This window comes from Centroberyx affinis, unplaced genomic scaffold (genome assembly GCF_046629955.1).
Source record: "Centroberyx affinis isolate AG114_WGS23_722 - 3 ecotype Tasmania unplaced genomic scaffold, CSIRO-AGI_Caff_v1 ptg000530l_1, whole genome shotgun sequence".
Taxonomy (NCBI): domain Eukaryota; kingdom Metazoa; phylum Chordata; class Actinopteri; order Beryciformes; family Berycidae; genus Centroberyx; species Centroberyx affinis.
Window position 1 is genome coordinate 261,453 of NW_027279178.1, and position 11,777 is coordinate 273,229.

Consider the following 11,777-nt stretch of genomic DNA (forward strand, 5'->3'; position numbering starts at 1 on the left):
TAAAAATTGGAAGGAGGGAAGAAGAACATGGATGACTGCATGGGTGGTTTGATCGTGGCCGGACAAAAGAAGAATAATCCTTCTTTTTTAAACAGAAAAGAAGAAATGAGCAAACATAAATAAGAATGAATGAAGGAGATAAGGATAGATGAAGACAAAGAAATTATTTTGTCACTGTCTGACGCAAGGTATTTGTAGACAAGTAAAATAAATACAAAAGAAAGAAAAGATGATTAGATTAAGGAAAGAAAGATAGGTGGCTGAAGTAGAATGAAAACAGAATGTATTGTTCAAGTTGGGTGGCTGTTTGCTGTGTTTTCAATAGAATGTTTTATCATTTGATATTTTGGTAGTTTATTACCTTAACTTTTGTAATTTTAGACACCTTTTTGATATAGAGTAACAGTGATTCCAATAAGGGTTATTTTGACCCTGCTTTTGCATTTTCTTCAGTCCTTGGGACCATGCATCCTAGGATTAAAACAATGTGAACATTGAAAGTTGGAGGGAAGGATGGAAGAAAAGGTGAAACTGATAGAGAAACAATACAGAAAAAACACATATATGTGCTTTTTGCCTAGATTTGCAGCTTTAACAAGGACCGGTGTATAGTATTTTGAGCCATGTGATATTATAGGAAAGAAACCCAGATCCCACCATCTGGTCCCCGCTCTCCATTTCTCAAGCCACACCCATGGGGTGAGGAAACAAAGAACAGACAGAGAAAGAGGTGTAGAAGTATTAGGGACAAGATGAGGTGAGCTATGAATGAAGAGGGGTAGAGGTGGGAGGAGGGAGCTCAGATTGTGGTAAACGGCAGAGGATCAGATAGATTAACAGGTTACAGGTTGTGGAAAAATGACAAATGTCATGGCAGGACATCGTGGACACAGTTGATAAGATAAGCATAGGCACAATTAAGCACACACACATGCACACATACACACACACAGGACCCTAGAGTAGTGTGGCAGTCTATTAACTGTGTATAGACAGGTAGGCTATTTTCACTGTGCAGTCAACTGTGTTATTAACTCGCTCTGCACTGAATCAATTGACAGGTCACCAGGTGTCTGCGCGTGTGTGTGTGTGTGTTAGAGTGTGTGAGTGTGTGTGTGGCTTTCCTCCTTTCCTCTTTTGCCTCTCTAGTCTCCATCACCACCTCCCTGACTGTTCAGGGTCAGTGGATGATTGTCCCTCTTGTATTTCTCCTATCTCTTACCTCAGATTACACAGAGCGTGGCCCTGTAGAGAAGCACCATGGATTACCGTCCGCTCCCACTCACCTGTGTCCTGTCCTGTCCCCCGATCCCTCATCTTATCAGCCGCACACACACTCCAGTGGGACTCACACACACACACACACACATAGTCCACTGGTGCTATTACAACCCCAGTGACAAAAGCGTGTTTTTTTCTCCTTTTGTTTCTTGCACACACAGAGAAACAAAGGCATACACAAAGACACACACAAAAACACACACACATACAGCATGTTGTGTATGTTCAGCATCAGGTTTAAGCACACAGTGTTTATCCTGGCAGATCCCTTGGGGTCTAACAGTTACATCATTAACCCCCTATTCTGCTCAGACTCTAACTAGGGGGAGCCTCTATAGTTCCTGCCTGCATGGTAGCATCCCCCATTTCAACATTCAGTCCTCGTTTATGGACAGAGGTGTGTGTCTCTGTGTATGTGTATGTGTGCACAAGCATTTCTTTTTGTGTTTTGTGTATTTTTGTGTGTACCTGTGCATGTGTGTAGGTGTGTGTTTTGATCCTGAACAGTGTGTATGTGAGTGTGTTTGTTTGTGAATGGTTGAGAGGAGGTGTAGTGGCATTAGGTGGCCTCCTGGGCCCAAACTAGCCATCTGGATCCCACACACTGTTTAAGTACACCCCATGCAGGTATAATGAGGCTCCAGTGGCCCTCAGTTGGTGCACCAGACAGCAGGAACAGCAAGGGAGAAAGAGAGAGTGGCTATGCGGGCTGAGAGGCACCTTGACTGGGAAGGAGATGCTGGCTGGCTGGCTGGAGTATAGAGGTGGCTGTAAGAGGATGACACACATGTACTGAATTCATATGCACACACACACACACTCACGCACACACGCACACACTCACTCACACACACACACACGCAGTGGTTGTCACTGACTCCATGGGTGTTCTGAATGAGTCACATCTAATCAGTACTCCAGGAGCTTTATTAGGCCCTCAGTGAAGGGAACTTTGGATGCCCTCGAATGCCCATCTCTCTCTCTCTCTCGCTATCTCTCTCTCTCTCTCACTCTCTCTCTTGCTATCTCTCTCTCTCTCTCTCTCTCGTTATCTCTCTCTCTCTCTCTCTCTCTCTCTCTCTCTTTCTTCTTTCTCTTGCTATTTCTCCCCCGGACATCTCTCCATGCCTTTCTCCATCTACCTCCCTGTTCCCTTCCTTCTTCTTATCTTTGTAGTCTTTTCAGGAGTGCTTTTAGTCTCTTGAGGGGAGCAGAGTTTCCCTGAAGCCCATTTTGAACCTGCAGTCTAGTTTACTGTAGAGATAAACAGCAACTTCACCAGTATTTCTCTCTCTTTCTGCTACTGCGGTGTGTATGTCTGAGACCAGTCTTAATCCAATCAAAGGAACTGAGGCTACTTCTTACGAATTTTTCATTTCCCTCCCCATTTTCTCTACTTTTGATGATTGTGCTATCATTTTAATGTGATTTTCGTGGTCTTTCGTGATCATAAACATCGGATATTAGGTGATTGAAATCTGTGTCTTCGTTCATTTTTCCTTCTCTTCCTCTCCATCTATTTACATTGCTCTTCTACACATTATTGTGTCTGATTACATTCAGACTATACAGAATTCTAATGCCAATACAAGCCTGGCCATTTCTAAATCTAGTTTTGAAGCTCTGAAAATGTTGTGAGCAATATCTAATGTTTTTTTCTGTTTTGTCTGATGCAGGATAACTGTAAGGCTCCAACATTTAAAAGATTAGGGTGGACCTACTAGGTAGATTGTCAGTGTGAAAGAGTGTGCCTGTGAAATACAACTCATAATATTGATTTAGGTGAAGTTAGGTGGGTTAACATTCATCTAGGGTGCTTTGCTTAGTATGAAACTTCTCTGCTGGCCAAATCAGACTCCACAGATGCTTTGGAGCACAATTCCTGCAAAACGTCCCACACCCTTACATAAGTCACATGTGAATATACAAGTGAATTCAAAGCAGTTTGTACTTCAGATGTGAAAATTACAATTTGAAATTTGTAGTCACCTGCTGTTTACATGTGTGGTTATATTTGTTGACTGACTTTGGGCAGATGTTCTCAAAAACAATCGCAACCAAAAGTGATGTCAAGATCATACAGTGCAAAATCGTGACTAAGCTCTAGCCTCAAAAACAGAAAATCATGCCAAAAGACTTAAGCTGTGTGTGTGGTGATAAGATCTTCAGTTGTAACTGAAAGAAACTGTAAACTGAAAGATTTTACCTGAATTACCAACATGAATTACATCATTCGACTTACACCCAATCTTAATGAATCGCCCACTTGGAAGAACAACAAAATTGGGACACCCTCTCATTATTAACACCAAGCTGCATGGCCATAATACCTAGTTTTGGGAACAACCAACGGCTGTCAACATTCAACACTTTCAACTTCAAATTTACTTGTAACAGACCCATTTAACAGGGCTTGTGGCTTCCTGTCGACTCCAATTTGTATTCAAATGACAAGCGCAACAGTAGCCCTATGGTAAATCTAGCAAACACCTTCAAAAATGCTGTTGGATATTTTGTTAAGGAGCAAAAAATGGGCATGAAGCATAAAGTACTTGCTTGTGAAGATCATTTGTCTCTTTCAAAGTGTAAGAGGCAAAGGAGAGGGAGAAGAGATATGGAAAGAGAGCGAGAGAGAGGAAGAGAGAAGAGAGAGGAAGCGGGAAAGAGAAATATGACCATGAAGTAGCATCAAGGTATACATACCAGCTGATACTCCTGAAGGGCCTAAGGACCTTTGGTGTTGTCTCCCAGGTGATGGATGCTCGGAGAGGCCATGACTTTAGCCGTGTCCCTGCCTGCCCTGTTGGAATGGTGATAAAAAGTCAATACCTCATGAGCAGTGACCATCGCTCAGTGTGTGTGCATGCCTGTGTGTAAGAGAGAGAAAGAAATAAAGAGAAAGAGAATGAGTCAGAGAGTGAGAGAGATGAGTGATGGAGAGCAAGGTGACTAATGTCCTTTTCCTGCAGTGGATTACACTGTGGCAAGGCCCTAAAGCGACAGAATGAGCATTAGCCCCCTCGGGTGCACTCATCTCATTGGAGTGGATGAACGTCTGTCCATTTCCCCAGACTGTCACTTCAAAGGCTGTCGCAGACAGAGGAAACAGCCATAATTTAATACGGGATAACAGGAGAGCGGTCCAAAAACCCCATCCTCGCTCCCTTTGAATATTTTAATGCACCAGAGGTTGTGCGTTCATGCATGCTTGCATCTGTTTTCTAGTTGACATGCATCTTTCCCAACTTACAAGCCTGTCTTGGCATCTAAAGCATGAATCAACCTGAGTGATATCGCCAGCATCATAGCAATCCCAGTTCATAATGATGTGTTCACATCTTTCTCTGTTATTTTAGTGTAGTAGTGTCAAACTTTTCATTATGAAAACAGATACTGAAAATATTTTCTAAAAAAAAAAGGGGAGGGTAACGTTGCACCTCCTAAATGACTGAGGGCGATATTAAGCAAGTGAACTCGCCCAGCAAAGCTTGGTAGTCCAACCTTAGTTCATCTACTAACCACACACACAATGCAGAGGGAAGTAACGCAGTCAATCACAGAGTCCAACCAAATTATGCGGTATTGTGTAAAAGTACGCGGGTAGAACAAGTAGTATGCATAACCACCTGAAAAACTAAACTAAATTATTTACATCCATAGAACAATCCAAAATATCTGTCACCTGTCATCAGAACTGACGGCCACTAGGGGGCGCTAATTACTGTCAATTACAATTTATCCATTATGGTCAATCAAAACATCCTCCATTAGAATGAATGACTTCCAGCCTCTGTCAAGTTAGCAGAGCATGAAGATGCTCTGTGTTCAGGATTCTCTAAACATAGAAAAGGTGGGTGAACAGGCAGAGGGATGGGAGGTAGTTGAAGGTTGCAGAACATGAATTAACATGTAAGACCACGTGATAGCAAGCAACCCTTTGGAAGTGAACAGACACTGAATCCCTACTAGTGTTAGGGACACTTGCACTCTGATCTCCCTGTAGAGGGGGAAAATCTCTTAACGCGATCAATAAAGTCGATTTATTACTATTATACAGTAGATAAATGTCTGTGGTAACTAGAAAAAAGTGAAACGCCGTCCCCCACAAATGATCCCTTGTGCCAGTCAGTATCAAGATGCATCTTCTGTCCAATTTCCACCAAAATCAGACCAGTGGTCTAGCAGTTATGCCCTGTCAAAATTTGAAATTTTGACCTTTAATTATACTGTCTGTACTGTTTAAAGTGCAGCATAGAATCCTCTTAGCAGACACCATACCATATTTCAGATAATTGGCTTTTATCCCTCCATTTACTTTTAGCAGTGAATATTATACTATCAAATTGTTCATTCTGCACAAATCAACTTCACAAATGAGGTAAACAGCTGTTTTCATAGCCAATTCAATCACTTTAATACCTGTTTCATGATCAGCTATTTTAGACGATTCTGTGAGCTCACCTATGAATGCATGGATATTTGACAGGCCTGGGATCTGTGTGTAGTTTTGTGGGAAGTGAAAATGAAAGATTGCAGTGAGAGATGGAGGATACCTGCAAACAGGTGCCGTAACACAACCAAGAAATTAAGCCTTGTGCAAAGACAGCCAGGTAAACAAGCGCCTTTAGCTCTGTGCATTAAACCTTTATGAAGCCAGCACAGCCCTCTCTTCATCCACTGCAAGGCATCTTCATGAATAATAAAGGTCAATTTACCACAGGTTAAACTAGCATGTCACCAGAGCATAGCAGAAAGCAATCCTAATCTCAGCCTGCATGCGGCTCCTTTTGGCCAACAGTCTGTTTGTTGTAGTGCCTGTGAGGTTACATCAGGAATTAAACACTGTTCTAGGGTTCCATGCTACTTCAGGCTGTTATGTACGGTCTCTATCAACAGTTTCCCAGGGAGTGACTGGAATTTACTTCCCTTCCCGCTCACAATTAGAACCTATTTGTGTGAGCCTGCAGCCGATGTCTTCCAGCGGTGCTTCCTTCCTCCGTCCTGTCATCAACATCGCTCTCGGCCCTTTCTTTCCTCCCATCATCCTTCTGTCCTCCCCTCCGTCTCCACCTCCCCCCCCCCCCCCCCCCTTCCTCTCATCAACCTGTCCTCTGGTCTCCCCTGACCTCCCAGACAATTACATGCCGGTGGCTCTATCTGTAGGCCAGGCCTGTGGAGGGAGATAGGCTGACTGACAGGTAATGACACCCACTGAGAGCTGGAACTCCCTCAGGACAAGCTGCCTGCTCGCCTGCCAGCCTGTCTGCCTGCCTCCCCTTCCCCTTCCCTCGGGTCCAGAAGTCCAACTACCACCACTACATCGTCACTGTCTTCATCATCACGACCACCACCATCCTCATCATCATCGTCATGATTATCACTGTGCCACAGACATCTCACGCCACCAGTCTGACTCCCCTCTCACTTTCTGTCACAGTTTGTCAATCTGTTGCTTGTCGCAACAGGTTTTTCTCTCTCTCTTTCTCTCTCTCTTTCTTTCACCATCTTATTCCTTTTAACTCCGTCTCTCTCCCTTTAAATCTCTCTCCTCCTCCCTTGCCTGTCACTCTAACTCTCAGTCTCACTCAGTCTAAACTCTTGTTCGTTTTCACTCTGTCTAACTCTCAGTCATTCAGCTTTTGGCCTTCAGTTCCAGCTTACCTCCTCCCATCCCTTTCTTCTTAGTCGAACGGGCCCATTGCTTTGACTTTTCCTCCTCCAGTGGCACCAAGATGGAGGAGAATAGTGACTTTGAGGAGTAGAAAATAGATGTGTGTGTGTGTGTGTGTGTGAGAGAGAGAGAGAGAGAGAGAGAGAAGGAGGGAGGGGGAGAGAGAGAGAGAGAGAGAGAGAGAGAGAGAGAGAGAGAGAGAGAGAGAGAACGAGAACATACTTGACAATGTCAAGATTTATTGCTGCAGCTGTCCTGAGATTTGATGAGAAGATAGACCACAGGCTGTGCACCAGGTGCTGCCATTTTCTCTCAAGTGACGGAGTTTAAGTGGCACTCCACCCCTATCACAGCACCACACAGATACTTTGCTACTCTATTTTATAATACAGGCTGATTGATTCCTTGAAAAATAATAATTTGAAACTGTATTTAAAGGCCCATTCCTTTGAAAAACACACGTTCCAGCTTTCTGTGTTGTTATAAGGTATTTTTGTCTGCTCTTCATGGCTCTTCGTGTTTCATAATCAGCTTTGAATTTGGTGACATTCTTGACATATTTTACATAAAAAATACATTAAATATCATTGTATGCATCATCTGTCCCACCTTTCCTAGACTCACCAAACGCACCACCTTCCTTCGCATACACGTGTGTAACCAGTCTGTTATGGTTGCAAGCTAAATAGTTACTTTTGAGAAGCTAAACATCTTGTGTGCTTCCAATATCACCAATCAAACATGGCAGGTACTCATCATCATATAATACCAGGGTGTCAACGTGCACAAAGCCCAAGAGGAAAATTTATGATGGGCTTGGGCATTTTAGTGGCAAGTACTTGACTGTTCTGTTTAGATTCAGCATTCATACGCAGTGCACATTTCCATCGGGACTGCACTGTCATTGTCCATCCCCCCTGTCAATCAAGGCTCAAGTCCCAAGTACACTATTTCAACTACTTTTATGTTTTGTCAATTAAAGCTCTGTTGTGACCAGAAGTAATACACCCACAGTTATCAAGACAGGCATTAGATGTAGTAAAAATGTGGGTGCATGAAACAAGTATTTTTCTGTGAAAATGGAGGCATAAATGTTTTTAGTGATTTTAGTGCACTATTAAGATGATTTGCCAACAGTACAAACAGAATTTTAAGTCACCAACGTGGGTATTTAAAAGTGTTTGCACCCTCCCATGGCACTGAACATTGTGGTTCTTATGTGAAGTGCTCATTGGTGTAACTTACTCATCTTCAGTTCATGTTCTTCTTGTATGGTGCGGATGCAGCAAAAACTCAAATGCAATCTAATTAAAAGGTGAGATATCATTTGAATAAAAATATTTCTTGAATCTGCATGTGATTTATCATTGACTGATTAATTAACATTTTTACCATTATGACATGAAGTAGAATGCTGGCCTTCAATAATAAAATAATAAAAATAATAATAATAATAATAACTTTGCTTCAATGTGAAGGTGCTGGGCCATTTTTTCTAAACTTGAAGTTGTTGCCAACAGCAGAATGAATGGCCGTTAGATGTCATGAAGACATCAGGATGTGGAGCTTTGATATAGCTACTCAGCTGACTCCAGAGAGAGAGAAATAGACGGGTCACTTAGTCTTTGCATTGATATATTCCTTGCAGACATTACAACCCAGAGGGAGTGGAATGGAGCAAAGAGCGGTATCAGTCTGTCAGCGGCTGAAATGAAAGACGAGACTGTGCTGTATACACACAAACCCGTGGCCTAACATGTTGATGTCAAGCCAGCCATTACTCTGCTTGTTTTTGTGGTTATCTACCATCATTTTTCTCATTTGGCATCTGCCACTCCCCAACCCACCTAGCCGTGTCTGCTTTCATCAATCTGAGTGCTCCTCTGACAAGTTCTCCACTGACTCCATTTTATGCTTTGTGGATGTCCTGTAATCATGCTGACATTGGCAGGGTCCCTTCAGTGGAACCCCTCTGTAAACAACTTCTGTGCATTCAATTTATCTGATGTCAATGTGCAGCCACTGGCAACACTCTGCGGGTTGTGTCTAGAACTTGTCTTACACATTCACATTAGCAGGCAGGAACTCTCTTGATGTGCATCCACTGGATCTCCAGTACTTGATGGCAACATTTACAGCATTTTGAGCATCTGCAGTCCTTATGCACCGGTGACAGATCCCATATTTGCCAAATATTCCATCAGTATACAAGCTTGAGCCCATCGCACTTGGCATCTTTGCATCCTTTGTCTTGTAAGTGAAGTATTATTGCTCTGCAAACTGCTTTTCTTTGCAGCTGTTTTCATCGCAATCAAGAAAAATAAAGGGGGTGGGGGGGGGGGCACCTCAAATGTGAAAAGAAAACTTTCAAATTAACAGTCACTGCTGCCTGAGGAAGAGCATATCCAAGAGTGTATCACTCCAATGCATAACCAAAAGTGTGTATTGTACAGCAGGATTTACTGTTCCATGCCTATGTACAAAACTTTATCTTTGCAACTGTTAACCTGAATAAATAGTTCTCTATTTGCATTAGGAGTGATTCCCCTGCCCTTATTTTATTGTATTTTGACTCATTTTCATCATGAGCATATACATATATTTGTGATATTGGGTTTTGAATATTGCATCAGTGACTGAGGCTCTATAAAAATTGCAACTGCTGTTCCAACTAGCATGTGTCATCACCATGTGTTTCTGCATAAACCTCAGCAGACTCTGCAGCTCTTAATATCTCTGTGGTACTGCATCAGCTAGTTGTGTATCTGCATTTGGCTAGCTGTTGTTTTGAAGTACTTGGTTCTGCAGTGGTGCCAGGTGATAAGCTGGAGTGGAGCGGGAATTAAATAGAGTGGTGTGATATAAACAATTATCCCCAAGACACAAATGTATACAACACACACACACACACACACACATACACACACACACACACACACACACACACACACACACACACACACACACACACACACACACACACATACCATCCCAGGAGCCCTGTCTCACAGACAGGCTGGATAAGGCTATCACCTCCCTTAATGTCCTCATTCCCCTGGGTGAAATGATCGCCTTGAGTCGTAACTGAGGTCATGAACATATATGTAGATACTCTCTCTCTCTCTCCCTCCCTCTCTCTCTCCTTCCCTCAATCACACAGCAATATACACACATGCATGAAGACGTACGGCACACACAAGGGAATACATACAATACAATACAGAAACACTATTGCGTATTTCATTATGCATACAAGCACACACACACACACACGCACACACATACAAACCCTCTATCAACATTTTGTTACAATGCAGATGAATCTGATTGTGTGAGTTTAGTGCAACAGTAGATACAGAATGCAACTACTGCAGCGGTTCCCAACCTTTTCCGACTCATGGCCCACTTGAAAATCTCAAAAATGTTTGCGGCCCACATCCGACCATAAACAATACGGAGGCCAAATAATGCGTTCTCAGAGTACTTCTTATTTTAATGATAAAAGGAGCTGTCCATCAGCACCACACATAAATCAGAAAATAAAAGTGAGGGGCTGTCTGCAATAGGCTAATTAATGAATAATTGATTACAAATTAAATAACGGTATCATTCAACAATGGAGAAATGCATTCTCATACATAACAATTTGACATACAATGTCGCAGAACCCAACCAAAACCCAAATATCAAAACAAGCCAAAACAAGTGCATTAAATCGATAGACCTACAAACAAACACAAAACCAATGTTGTAAATTCAGCATGTAGGCCTAGCCAGATGAAAATAATTTAATACTTAAATAATTTAATAATGTAATAATTGCAATGAAACAAAATTAAAACATTGCACTCTTACTTATGGCTTTTTATAAAGCTGCAGTGGATCGGTCCAACAATAGGCCAACAACATGTTGACTCACCTAATGAGACGGCTGATGTTGCATGGCGGCCACCAAATGCTTGATGTCTGGCACAATGGATGACAGTCTCAGTCGAAGATCTGGCTCAACATTCAGTTCATTTCCATATTTAGTTTTTAATGCCACGAGCACAGAAAAACCAGTCTCACAGAGGTACGTCGTCGGGAAAGGCATCAGAAATCTCACAGCCCTGTTGGACAGATCGCGATACTCAGAAGCAACATGAAGCCAGAAGTTTGTTAGGTACTTCTGTGAGAAGACCGGTTTCAACGCGGTGTCACAAGAGAGATCCACAAGACTATCTTGCTCTTTTGCGCTCAGGGCTGCGAGGGCCTTGTCACTGTGCCTGGCGAATGGGTTTTCTATCCAACTGCACTGCACATCTGGGATGGGGAAGTATTCGCGCATGCAGCTGGGTCTTCAAACCTTGCAGGTGCTCTTTGACATCGTTGGTCACAGTGATGGGAAGCTGAATCTGTTCCTTTGTCAGAAAATCTGACAGATTTTCAAACGAGTCATAGTTTGACTGGTCGACTCGCTTAGCCCACAGCTCCAGTTTTCTCATGGTCGCTTCAGCTGTATTCTGGACATTGAACATGTTCACTGCTGTTCCTTGGAGACTGAGATTAAGTCCATTTAAGTGGCTGAAAATATCGGCCAGGTAACCCAATTTAGCCAACCACTCAAAATCACTGAAGCGATGTGCGAGTTCAAACTTTGTGTCAAGAAAAAACACCCGCACCTCATCACAGAACTCAAAAAGTCGCGTCAGTACCTTCCCCCGGGAGAGCCACCGCACTTCAGTGTGTAACAGAAGCTGGTGATGGTCACTGCACATCTCTCCACATAACACTGCAAATAAACGTGATTGCAGTGGACAGCTCTTGATGAAGTTGACTGCTTTGA